Source organism: Brachyhypopomus gauderio, chromosome 12, assembly GCF_052324685.1.
Source record: "Brachyhypopomus gauderio isolate BG-103 chromosome 12, BGAUD_0.2, whole genome shotgun sequence".
NCBI lineage: Eukaryota > Metazoa > Chordata > Actinopteri > Gymnotiformes > Hypopomidae > Brachyhypopomus > Brachyhypopomus gauderio.
The window spans coordinates 1,502,473-1,515,944 of record NC_135222.1 but is presented as its reverse complement, the minus strand read 5'-3'; the positions used below and the strand labels follow the sequence as shown (position 1 = coordinate 1,515,944).

Below are 13,472 nucleotides of genomic sequence, written 5' to 3'. Positions count from 1 at the left end.
TTCACGCTTTATTGAACTTTTGCATTACTGTGTTATCTACAACTGTTGAGTGCAAAATGTACCTACACTTTATCGAGTATCCCTAACTTAGGCAAAATTAGATACAGAAAATTTGATCAGAATAATGACACACATATTCTCACCTCTCAATTATTTATTAATTTGACATAATTCTGAAAGGGCTTAAGCATTCTGTGTAATAGTGTCAATTTAGCCAGGAGGATTTTCACACTGATGCAGCAACATATTCACACGTGGACATGTCACAGCATCCATCTCTAAGCTCTGGGTGTAAAACGCACAAATGTCGAACGGTTCCAATTTGAAAACTTCATAAAGTGTTTATTCGCAAAGACACGCCATCTCTCTTAAAACATGGGAATTCACTGTGAACCTGGACTCCTCTGAGAAGACCTGCACAAGACCACGGAGTGCCCTTGCTGCACGACATTCACAAAGAGCGGGAAGATGTAGACGCTGGCCGTATCTGGCAGAAAATGTGGAGCTGGACTCACTGACCCTCTACGTGCAAGTCCAATTATCAAACACGCGCTCTCAGAGTAAGTACTACCATACTGTGCCCTGTGCACTGATGGTTGTTTGGGTTTGCATTGCGATGCAAAATGAAACAAGGCAATGCAGCCCATCACTGAATGTATATCTACGGTTCATGGCGCTTAACGTGCCAAGGTGGATTCGGGTGGCTTACTGTTGCTGGGTAACATACTAATTGATGATGTCATAATATTATTGATCACTCAGATGTTCCGGTCTCTTGCTGATTCCATTTTTGAGGTACTGGAACCGAAGTGTGTACACGTTTAAATGTGGCAAGGTCTGGCCCATTCCTATGAAACACGAGGCAGTGATTTAGGATGGGCTAAACCCTTAAGTGGTAATCTATCAGTGGAATGATTGTGGTTTGGCTGGGGATCCTGGTGAGACTGAAATGGTAGAGCGAGTCTGAGAGAGACTCGGCAGATCAGAGGGGCTTTCAGCGACAGGTACACCACACACACTCGGCAAAGATGAGAGCATGGGGAGGTGGTGTGTACCTCCAGTCCTGCACACTCATGTGATGTGGGATCTGAGCGTGGGTTAGTTGGTGTGTTTGTGTGTGTGTGTGTGTGTATTCACAGTTTCTGCACCAGTGCTCTCCTACAGAACTACATGTGACTACCACATATTGTTTTTCGGGCACATACGCATACACACATACACAGGTATGCATAACAGCCCCCACCAAACACACACTCTCACACTTGACTAAGTCACATGGATTGGGGAAAGCTGGGGACATGGGAAAAGTGTCAGCTAGCAACAGGAAATGAATTCAAATGTACCGTAAGCATGAAAATATTGAAGTGTCTTTATGCTCTATAAAAATGTGATAGGAGTTTCTGCCCAAATTCCATCAGTGGTCTTGGCATAACATATCAAAGTACTGAGTGAACATGTGGATAAACCAGATACATTATCGTTAGAAAATATGAAGTCAGTTCTAATATAAATGTTGAATTTGAACATGAAATAAAAAGAGTTCACACTCATGCAAACGTGCACATGCATATACACACTTATGCACACATGCACGGACATATGCACACACACGTGCACACACACACACGGAAGCACATATTTTTATATATTTGCAAAGATACGTCTAGTTTATATTGCCAACTTTACTCCAGCCTTGGGATGGGCACCTTGGCCTGCCCGCCCGCCCTCTGCTCAGCTAGGACAGGAATCCCAGCACACCGAGGCACTCCAAATGTGACTTTATGGAGAAGCATCATTAACCCAGTATAATAAAACTCATTTTCTCAGGGACCATAGCTTGGTTTAATGTCTTAAGGATGGCATAGTAAAAAAATGTTTAATACTTTCCAAGTGAAATCTACTATAACTACGCATTTTCTCAGGTGGCTTTGCTCGGTGCAGCACCAAAAATGGAGGATGAATTTGCCGGTCTTTGTCCGGCTTTGTTTCAAAACCAGGACTTACTGTGAGGAGCTTACTGTCCAGTAAAGGTCCCTGGCTCTTTGAGGTCCAGTGTGGGCAAAGCAGGAGTCCAAGTGCAGTTGAGGGGAGGTTAGCATGCACAGCGAAGCAAAGGGGTGAGACCCAGAGGCCTTCTGCATACAGACCCAGAGGCCTTCTGCATACATGTCAGACTACTTTGCATGAGGAGGTGAAAGTAAATAAACACGTGCTTTCTACATGTTGTTAAAATAATTGTATAAATTATTGTAGAAGATTAGCATATTTGATATAAGGTCTTAACCAATCAATTTGGTGTTCTTTTAAACTATATATAACCTTTAATTTAGCGATACATTCAAGCTCTTTTTTCTCTGAGCCTCCTAATACATAATTTAATATTTGTAATTGACACGAAAGAGAAGACAGTGTGATTACAGCAGAAACAAATTTTAATATTTTCACGCTTAATTCACACTGCATGATTGAAAGACAAGTGAATAGCAGTGCTTGATGTCCCTTGGGGCATTTACTGTTATTTTTGGTTCAATTAACGTTCTGAAAAGATTTGAAAGAAATGCATTTATGAGGCAAGGCAGCAAGTGCACTAGAAGAAAACAAAAGCATTATCCAAGCTGCTCCCTGGTCACTGATTTGTATTGACAGCTGTAGTGTTAAGGAGTCACGCTTCGTTCTCACTGTACCGTGATCCTTTCTCTTGTAGTCATAAAAGTGTGCTGTGTTATTGAAAAAGCAAACCCAGACCTTAAAGTTTGTGACAGGAAAAAAGGAAACAAAATTTGAAGCGAAGAATCTAATCTGCATTCCAGAGAAATCTAAAATCACACGAAAGTCCTTGAAGCGGAAAACAAATAAGAACTGCAAAGGAGAGAAAAGTTTACAAAAAATTATAATACAGAACTGGCGGTGTGTGCTACTTTTAGAACAACAGCGATTCAACGCGATTATTAAACAGATTTCAACCAAACAGGCTGGCATGTTGAACCAGAGCTTCTTGATGGAGCTCCCTTTTTTACAGCCTCTCATCCATCCATCTAATTATTCCCTCAGAAACCCAAAATTTGAGATTCTAAAGACAGTCCCTATCTGTCATGGAGAGGCATTGATCTCATCGAGAGGAGCTGGAGTGTAGAGGGAGCTCAATATAACTCACGCCATTAAATTCCATCCAGCATTATTCACCTACTGAATTGACAGATTTTCCAGAGATGTTTCTTTTAATCTTCAGCAGTTGTTGAAGAAGAGGGAAAAGTACACACTGCGCGCTTTACCTCCTGTATATGGTATTTGTGCAAACGTTAGCAGCAGCGCTATTGAAGTGTCAGGTGGGGGGAAAATCACCTTCAGCACACATCACTTGTTGATTACCAACTGTCAAAATAGAGGTGGATAATATTGTTTCGTTTGTCATACAGAGGAGAACAAAAATTAAATGCAGTGTAAGGTATGTCATGACAACCTGCTCTATCCAGGTTTAGTAGACTACATGGCAAATCAATTTTATTTTTGACAAAAAATAAGACAAACCTAGTTAGTTTTTTTTTCATTGCATTGTATTATCTTGAATCTGTGTGTTACCTTTAACCTGTGTGAATTCAGGAATGGCAAATGGAATGGGGTCAAGGGTCAGTTCATGGAACAGAACTTGAATTTCTGAACGTATAGAAACTAACATACGTAACATGGAACTCTATATAAATTCAAGGAAACATGTTAAGCTAAAGTTCATGACTATGCAATCATAGTGCAAAACAGAAATCCTTCACAGTTCATGTTGTCCACATACCATATGCTAGTAATTTTCCAGTAATGCTAATTTGAAGAAAATGAACTCTGCCATCACAAAATCTTATTAATCACATTCGATTGATTTTCCTGTTTAAAAATTCTGAGCTCTGGCCTTCTGGAAAATGTATTTTCTTGACATAATAAAATGTTACAACAAACTATCAGGGCCCAGAAGCCCAAAAGAATGCTGTTTCCAAAAAGAATTCTAGTATTAAGATAATTGTTGTGACATTTGCTCTATAGTTTTGTGATGCAAAAAAGCACATCAATTAAATGCTAACCTATTCAAATTGTCTCTACTGAATGCATTATGTCTGACTAAGAAAACAAACCCTGAGATAAAACAAACAAAAAAATATTTATTACTTCTTGTTAGCATAATTTTAAAAGCTAATGACAATACTTTTTTCCCTGAAACCCTAGCCTCACTGATAATTGGAATTATTTTTTATGAAGGGACCATGGATGTTTGACGCTATCATGGAAGGACTGTTAGTTCCGACCTGAGACGGCCACACGCAAGACCGTAATTTTCTAAGACTGGACCCAAGCTTTAAAAGATACATAACAGCATTGCCTGTCATTAATCTAGACATTGTTTTTTTTTTTACTGAAGAAAGAACTCACCAAAGCAATATGCACTCCAGTTCTACACTTCAGTCATCATTCTGAAGTGTAGCCCAGTAACTTTCTAAGTGTTAGGATGCACATGCATTTAAAGAAGTAGGCAAAACAAAATAAGTCTAATAATAAATAATGAACATTTTATAATTTTTAATACAACAAATAATTTGAAATAATGAAATAATAAAAGTTTTAAAGCAGCCAAACAAGTCGTCTACAGAAAAACATGAACAGATAAATATTAAAATATGAAATAATAAATATTAACACGGTTTTCATGAAAGTTTAACCTTGCAACATAGGAATACCAACAGCCTAGGCTTAATTTCAGTTGAATACAGTGTTACGTGCCTTGATCTAGAAGTTATTGGACCGCGACCTCATTCAAACAGTTGCACGGGAAACTGTATCTTAACTGTATCTTATCTTAGTGTTGGGTCACTTCCCCGTGTGTGCAGCCTTGTGCTAGTGATGTTGGGTCACTTCCCCGTGTGTGCAGCCTTGTGCTAGTGATGTTGGGTCGCTTCCCCGTGTGTGCAGCCTTGTGCTGGTGATGTTGGGTCACTTCCCCGTGTGTGCAGCCTTGTGCTAGTGATGTTGGGTCGCTTCCCCGTGTGTGCAGCCTTGTGCTGGTGGTTAGGTCGTTTCCCATGAAGTTTCGTTTTGTTGATTCCTGCGCACCCCGCCCTCTCCATTGGCCATGCTGGGATGTGTGTTCTACAGGTCAGGAATGGCGAGCTAGAACATCGGTCTGCGGACACACATCTATTTTTTAGCAGTTCGCAGCCCTGGACTACTCTTTCCTAACCTGGGCGTCACACAGTCACACAGCAGCTCGTCGACTGAGCTGAAAGCTCGACCTTAGACCGACAGACGCCATCGTCTCCAGTTCCAGCTCGGTGTTGAAGCTCGGCTGCCACTTCCTGGTAAGGGTTTAGCTAACGCTAACGTGGGCTTTGCCATGTTAACAGTTAGCTCGCTGTTAACACATTATACGTTAATTCCAAAAATATTATTTGGTTTTATATTTATTAAGATTGTGGTTTTATGAAATTTCAGCGAGATGAATGTAATTATTTAATCAGAAAGTGACTTATCTAGTTAGGCAAGAGGATAGAGAGCTAACGTTACTCATGAAAAGTTCAGCTGAACTTCTTGGCTAGTTAGCTAAGCTAACCGGCTAGCCAAACTTTTAGCTAGCGAAGCACTGAAGCGCTGCGTGGTAGCGTTAGCATGTTAGCATTAGCATGTTAGCGTTAGCACGTTAGCGTTAGCCCGCGCCCGTAGTCGATGTGGCTTTATATGTTACTACATTTGACACATCCCGTTAAACGTAGCCACGTCTCGGTGTTAAAACACCAGTCGAGCTCGGTTAAAACCAGCGGTGGCCGCGCCGTTTAAAGGCGTTTTGTGTGCGGGCTTCACGGCGTCGTGACTGTTAGTGCGACTTCACGGCTGAGGCGCCGCCGAGGAGCCCGCTGGCTAACACGCTAGCGCCCGTCAACACTGCACTCGGCTGACCTGGTAGTGGACGGTCTCCGCTAACTTCACAGCGACGCTTACGCCTCGAGTATTTTTGAAATGGTATATTTTGCGATGTAATTTTAATCAGTGTTTGAATGACTTCAGTATGCTGTCACATTGTTATTCTGGAACAAATACTGAAATTAAGACCCAAGTTAGCTAACTACATAGCGGTTAGCCAAGTTGTAAATCGGCTGACCTAGGTAGCGACACCCCATTATAACTAATAGTCTGCTTTAGTATTGTTTTAAATGAATATTAATATTTTCGCCAAGGGGTTTTCAATGTTGGCTCGTAGTTGTCCCATTACTATAAAATCACTAGCTATCTTAGCTAATCCAGAGCAACGAGCCAACGCCGGCTGGTTAAATATTTGTTAGCTACTTAAAAACTTGTCATAAAAGTTCCTCAACATTGAGGTGAAGCGCTCTCGCATAACAATGCAAGTACATTTTCCTCAGAGCTTCAACGGTGTCGGATAAACAGAACTAGGTTCTACATATCTGGCTCCCTAACCCTAGTTCTCATGGTATGTTGTAAAGTAGCTTGTTGGAATCACCTGGACTTGAGGTTGAGGGTTTGCTTACGAGTTAAACAACTAAAAGCGTTTGGCCAAGCTGTGTATAATAACCATCTGGTAAATTTCATATTAGATTAATGAAACAAGCCAGGTTTCTGACTACCTTATCAAGATGTATCATTAAGCTCTCAGTAACTACAGTTAGTCTATACCAGATCCCATTACATCTACCTGGACCTGTGTGCTCAAGCACGTGCCACTGAGGTTACACACCCTGAGCAGCCAGTCACTACATCTTTAGGAATTACAAACCCACGCCAGCCCCCTCTCCCAGTTAGAGAAAGGAGAGCTGTACTTTTGTAGACTTCTGGCCACAGATCAGGTGCCAGCAATTAAGACTCCAACTCTGCAGTTGCAGAACCGGTGCCATAGCAGGTTAAGCTGCTTTGGAGGGGCGAGACTTCACTTTTACAGCATTATGAAAGATCAGAGGGCGGCAAATATTGGGAATCATGCTGAGATGTTGCTGAACCTTGCTGATAGTTTTAGCACACAGAACTCATTGGGCTTATATGTAGTCCAACTGGGCCCATTAAAAAATAGGCTAAACTCTGTGTAAAGTCATGTGTCTTCGTATGTTTTACGTTTATTCAGAGTGTATTGAGAATTACATTGTGTACTAGAATACATCCCAATTTGTAAGATAAAGTTGGTTAGAATGCATGGTTTGTAGCTAGTAGAACATCTAGAAGACATATGACTAAACTGTGAATTTCCTGTTTTTGATAAAGGGATTTATCTGGGATTTTGAAGGCTTAAACGATCGACCATTAGACTGTTTAAATTCACTGTAAAGCTGCAGGGGAGATGCGAGTCTCTGCACTTAAGCTATCGGTAAAATAATACCATACATGACTACAAAAAGGAAAACAGCAATTTTATTAAAATTTCACTTAACTTTTTTTGGAATTATACTTTAATGGTTCTTCTATTAATTAACTGTTTTAAAATCCCTATTTGACCTAGATGTACAGCATCCGATTTTATCTTCACATTTGTTAGATAACATTTTAGTGATTTAAACCTTTGTGTTTAGGGAATTCTGTCAGACAGCTTGTGTACCTTCAGTTTTGTATTGATTTGATAACACTTCATTTAATTATATACAAACAAAAACTCTCACTACAGAGCACTGCACTTACTATTTTATTGTGGTCTCAGTGTTCATAATGTGACAAGAAATGGCAAGCATTAAATATTAGCAAAAGACCCAGGGAATAGGGATGAGGGTTTTAAAACATGAAGTGTTATAGGCTTTAGCCAGAGCTAATAGTGCCACAGTAACTAGTCAGCCTATCAGCACATAGAGCCATTGTAGAGGTGTTACTGGCAATTTCAGATGAGCTAATATTACCGACTGGACTTCATTTGCACAGAGTAGGTGAATGTAGCAAAGGTGGGATCTTGGCTGAAATACACCTAGACCTATTTTGTGGCAGCAGTGATCTAATGTTTCTTTCCTGTTTCAGCATGTGTAATGTTGCTAAACTGGGTCAGTACATTTTTTTCTGAGAAATCGAAATACACGAAACTTTCTTGCAGTACTGCTAAATACAACTACAATATTTGTATTTGGATAGAAATGTAATAATTCTGCACCATATTTCTCCCATTTTCAAACTGAATATTTTGCTGTTGCTATTTAGTATTATTTCGTAACCACTGTGAATTATTCAGTAATTACACGCCCTAATATAAAAGGTAGGCATTTATGTTATGAAGAGAGGAATGGGTTAAAGCAAATTCAAAGGCAAAAAACGTGTGTGGTGAGATTTGTCAGCAGTGCTTTTTTTCCCTCGCATTGCCTTTGATTTCCATACAGATCCCCCAGGACCTCAAATCTCTTTCATGGAGTAATTACACAATGCATATGGCACTGTAAACCCGGGCACCCAGGCAATGGCACTAGACATTTGTCATAAAATGAGACTTAATCAGAATGAGTCCGTGCTATTTGAAAAGAATGTGCGCGTCTCCGTATGGAATGCGGTTGGCATTTGTTACGTCCTCACTGCAACTGAGTGGTAATGTTTCACATGGGACGGAGTGGAGCAGTGGGAGGTGGCATCGTGTTTGGAAAAGCTGTCAGTCTAAATATGGATTACAGAGAGACGGCTATGCCAGCTTGGCATAGTAGTACTCATCAGGATTTCTGCAGGTTGTCCGGCACCAGGGCTATCTGTGCCAGCCTGGAAGGAGGTGCCCCCCCCCCCCCCCCCCCCCCCCATCCTGGGATCTCCCAGCGTGGGCCACTGCCCTCTGCCCTCCATCAAAAGGGGAGACAAAAATGTTGTTACAAGCCAGCAGGAAGCAGTCACGAAACGTCCTGTTTTAAAGTATTTTTTTTTTTTTTTTTAAACATACTTTTTCTTTTTTTCAGAAGTCATGCCAAGCTGTGACTCTGGAGACCTTTGCCAGTGTGGTTGTGGTGCGGCGAATGAAAGTGTTTTGCAGACGTCTGAAAGCTCGGGCAAGGATGGCGGCGTGGTAGCGGAGGATCTCTGGAAGGTCTCGGGGAGCGGGGCCGTTCTTGGCTGACAGAGAGCAGGCAGGGGTGGAGGGGGCGGACGCGTAGGCCCGGTGCCACCATACCGTGAAGACCAGGCGGGTGGCCAGCACCGCTGACAGTTTAACAGTGAACATTTTACAGCATAACGTACTGCGTGCTGTAAACCGGGGTGGGTGTTGGGGTGGGGGGTGGGGGGGGGTGGTTGGGTGAGGGAGGGTGGTTAGCGTCATAAAGCCTGTTTATCGTGCTCGTGAAGCCTAAAAAAATGTGCATCTCTAAGCCTTCGTATTAGAATAAAGCAGATGGCATGGGCCAGTGTGGCTATTAAAAAAAGCCAGAGATGAAAGGAGACCGGTTTCTTTGAACAGTGAGTCTGTCATGTTAGTGTCTGTGGGTCTGTGGGTCAAACTGTGCAGAGCCACTGAAAGTCCCTGATTTCACGTGTTTGAATTGGCCAGAAGGAAAAAAAAAATCCCAGGGCATCTCATTAATATTGATATTTGTATGTTGCAGTCTTCAGTTGCTGGTAAAAGACCAAGTGCCTTCGTATTGGTACCATTTTGTTGACTCAGTATTTCAAAACATTTCTTAAGCTGCTTGTTATTACTTAGGCTATTGATTTAGAGTTTTCAATTGTTCTGTACTGATCGGTGCGGCTACACTGATTGGTGATCGCTATCTTGTTCTTGTAGTGCAGTATCTGGAGAGCTACGGCGAACTTCAAGCAGGAGGTGCCTACTCATATTGGTCTGTACCAATACAAACACACTTGGTGGAGAATTCTTGTAGCCCACCTAAATTACTGTAGTCATCGGTGATGAGTACAACATTGTGCTCTGTTTCTTATTGCACATACGGTGTTAGTGACTATTGCATTATTGTATGTAAATTTAACAGTGTTGGACCTATATGTGTCACTGTCACATTCCTATACATTTGCATTTTTCCATATTAAAGATGTTTCTACGACATCTTTTACATAAAATTTAAATCCACCCACCCACTAAAACTAGCAGTGGGCTCAGAGTATACTATGGCAATTCTGATAGATTGACTGACAGCTGCACCAATATTTCCGTTACACTATGTAGCTTTAGCTCTGCCCAGTTTCCTCCAGATCACAAGGTGACGGGAGAGAGTTATAGAAATGGTTCAGTGTTTGAAGCCAAGAACAATATTGTCTTCTTTGTCCTCCTGATTTCAGTCTTTATTACTGTACACAGTTGTGAAGCCTGTATTAAAATTCCAAGCGTTAACCATCTTTTTAGTCGTGGACTTGTGACTTCTGAGATTCAGGCGAGTATCTGTGTCCGGTTGAATACACAGACCGTCTGACGTAATGAAGACCTTTCTGCCCTGCAGCTTTGTCACGCCTAACTGTTAATCACAGGTGCATAATCACATAAAATCAGTTGGCATTTTTTTGATAAAGCTGTATGACCCTAAATGTATCCTTTCTTTTCTTAAATCCTGCAAGGAACAGAGAGGCCCTTAAGGCAAAAGTGAGGTGTGCGGGAGGAGGTGGCCCTGTCTGTCTGGTCAGAGAAGAGAGAACTCAACCTGGGGAGGGTTTGTGGCAGCAGCGTAAGGGTTTGGGACACGGCATACTCTCCAACGTTAAAAAGGAACATCCCAGAAGGAGCCACAGGGGCACAGGAGACACGGCCCCCCAGGGTCGTTGTGAACCATGGACACCAGACTGCACGAACAAAGAACACAGGCTCTTGGAGTGAACAGCGCTAAATACCAATCTCCTCAACAGCCTATATGACAAATTGGACCCTCCGTGGGTTTAGAAGGGGGTTTCAGAGTAGGATAGTATTACGTTGATGAGCTCTTGAAGTAGTCAGGCTTTCGGTGGACAGTCTCCAACGCCTGTAGGCTTAATCTGTGTCCAGAAAACTGGTTGAGCATGGTTGAACTCCAAATAATAAATGGTTAGACATTCCTTTGAGCTGAAAGGAAAAAGGAAGGCAGGTTAAAATATTTTTTTTAGAGTCTGAAACGGTAAGTCCACAGAGAGCCATGCATAGCGAACGCCTGTTTACCCAAGATTCTTTTTATCTAAACTCTGTTCTGAGAGCTCCGTTGTTGAGTGATACATTTGAGATTGTTGCATCATGAATAATTGTGAGAAGCAGGCCGCAAGCAACAGCTGGTGTTTTGTCTGAAAAGCTACGAAGTTAAACAGTAAGTAATGAGGGATGGTGCGTGTCACTGATTGGCAGCATGGTGTGGTATTTGTCAAGATTTTCTTCTCCCTAGCCCCCACCACAAAAACACGGAGAGTTTAGAGTCAGGATGGTCTACAAGACTGTAAACTCAGATTAGCATGATTGCAGCTACTGGGCTGACCCTCTGGCCACGAACTACATGGTTTTAGCCCTGTGTTGGGAATTGTCACAATCTATTGTGGTCAAAGGTTAACAGGATAATTTAGTAGTCTTATGACATTGGTAACCAAAAGAAAGGTCCTCATTAGGTCACATTAGATATGTACAAAAACAAAGTGGGTCATAAGCGTCTACGAGACTACGCTCGTTGGAACCTTTTTAACGAAGGGAGGAGATTGCTACGAAAAAATGTAGGTGTAATTATAACTTCTGTTTCTCGTAGGGACATCAGATTATGGATAATGTGAGAACTGAAATCAAACGTGTAGCTGGGAATCCGTTTAGGGTATTGAGTCTGGACCCGGGCAGCACAGAGCATTACAGAAGTAGAATCATTTATAGCTTTTCCTGTTTTGGAGCAAAACATGTACCACCTTGTCCTCTTGACCTTGTCTTGAGCCAAATGTAATGTAGGCTAATGCTGTGCCTTTCACCTCTAACACAGGATTAAATTTGGCACAAACAAACAGCTTTTATGTGTCTTGTTGTGCAGTATTTATTGCTATGTGGTTGGACTTGATGTGTTTACTCTTCTTCACATTGATCCCACGGTTTCAGAATTTGTACAAGCCTGTTTCCTGTTGCAAACCTACAGGCAGCGGCGCATCGACTTATCTTTTAAGGCTTAAATAACTTTCGGTGTTTATGTAAGATGTCTGTTATTTAAATTGGTCATTATAACAGCCTGACTAGTTGGGCTCTATCTAATGGAGTATTTGAATTGGAGCGTTCCCCCTGCTGCATTCAAGTCCCACACATCAAACGGTAACAAGAGATGTTCTCCCCTCCAGCGTAATTAACTAGTCCCACTCAGTCCCGCTACTATAAAGCACCTGCAGGCTTGACAGCAGGCCAACAAAAGGTTCAGATCAATCGGGCTTCATTACCCCGACCCTCGAGACCAGCCCGACAATGGGGGAGACAGTGGGATGGCCGGGGCCTTTCGCCGCAGCCGGCCCGGCCCGTTCCCCGCCACCTTTGAGCCGGAGGCGGAGCCTCGCAGCTGCACACACTTCAGCGTCCCTGCCCCGCGAAGGATGTGCGATGGGGTTCGGAGTGGCAGATTCGAATCGGGGGTAACATGCAGATGGGTGGGTGGGGGGTGTTGGGGTTCTGCGGAGCCAGGGCACGTGTCTATTGTTCTAAAAGCGGGGTGGAGGAGGCGAGGTGGGAGACCGGGAGGAGATGGTGGAGCGCGGCCCTCTGGGGACCAACTGTAGAAAGGTGACAAAGAAAGGGGCATAAAGGCACAGGCCCGTGAGCTACTTAGTGTGTGGGTATAAATCAGCCGCGGCCCTCACACGGCAGCGGTTTGTCCCGGGCTGTTTACCGCCGTTCGAAAAATAATCATTACCCTATAAAATGTGAAGGAGAAAAATGTAAAGGGGCTGTATAAATAGCTAGGGAGCAGAAATATGGATCGCTGGCCGGGCTTTCCAAAGCGCTCAGCACTTCTGCCGTTGTTCCTCGTGCAAGCACACGGACATGTAGAAGAGCAACACTGAAACGGGGTTAAAAGACGTCGCTTCGGGTCTTCTGATTGGTTTGCGCACCGCTGAATTGCAAGGTGAAAAGTACGATGTTTTGCTCCGCATGTTTAACGTGTTACTAATATCGGATGTATTACGATCATTGAAATGTCTCATTCGGGTGATCATGTGCGTGTCTCAACTTTGGCAGTAGTTCTTGACCCTGTTGATGGGCGTCGAAACATAAACGACTCTTTTTCTTCTGGTACAGTAGGAGTCGTTCCTCTCCAACTTTGCGTGTATGCAGGAAATGAGAGTCAGAGGTCAGCTGGGTGCGTCTAGCAGGAACCTCCTGGCAGCCTGAGTAAGGCGGGGGTCAGCAGGACTAAGGAGACCACTGCTGAGAAGAGGGACCAGCATGTGACTGGCAAACGCCACGGATGAACCAAGAATCTCCTTTCATGTTGTTTCTGCTAGTGGTCCTGGTGTTGACAAACATTATACCGAGGTTCGAGCCTAATATATAGAAGTGATATGTATGGTATGTATATACCCTTATATGGCCATTTTTTCAGGAGCACAAT

General features: G+C 42.8%; 1 protein-coding gene across 2 annotated transcripts in view; it reads left to right on the top strand.

Annotated features, from left to right (window-relative positions):
- The first annotated feature begins 4,926 nt into the window (after window positions 1-4,926).
- nek7 (NIMA-related kinase 7) overlaps window positions 4,927-13,472 on the top strand; it is a 62,570-nt gene continuing 54,024 nt past the window's right edge. For both annotated transcript variants that reach the window (XM_077024307.1, XM_077024306.1), the window contains exon 1: window positions 4,927-5,339. The gene's annotated coding sequence lies outside the window, so the exon portion shown is untranslated. The remainder of the gene's footprint in view (window positions 5,340-13,472) is intronic.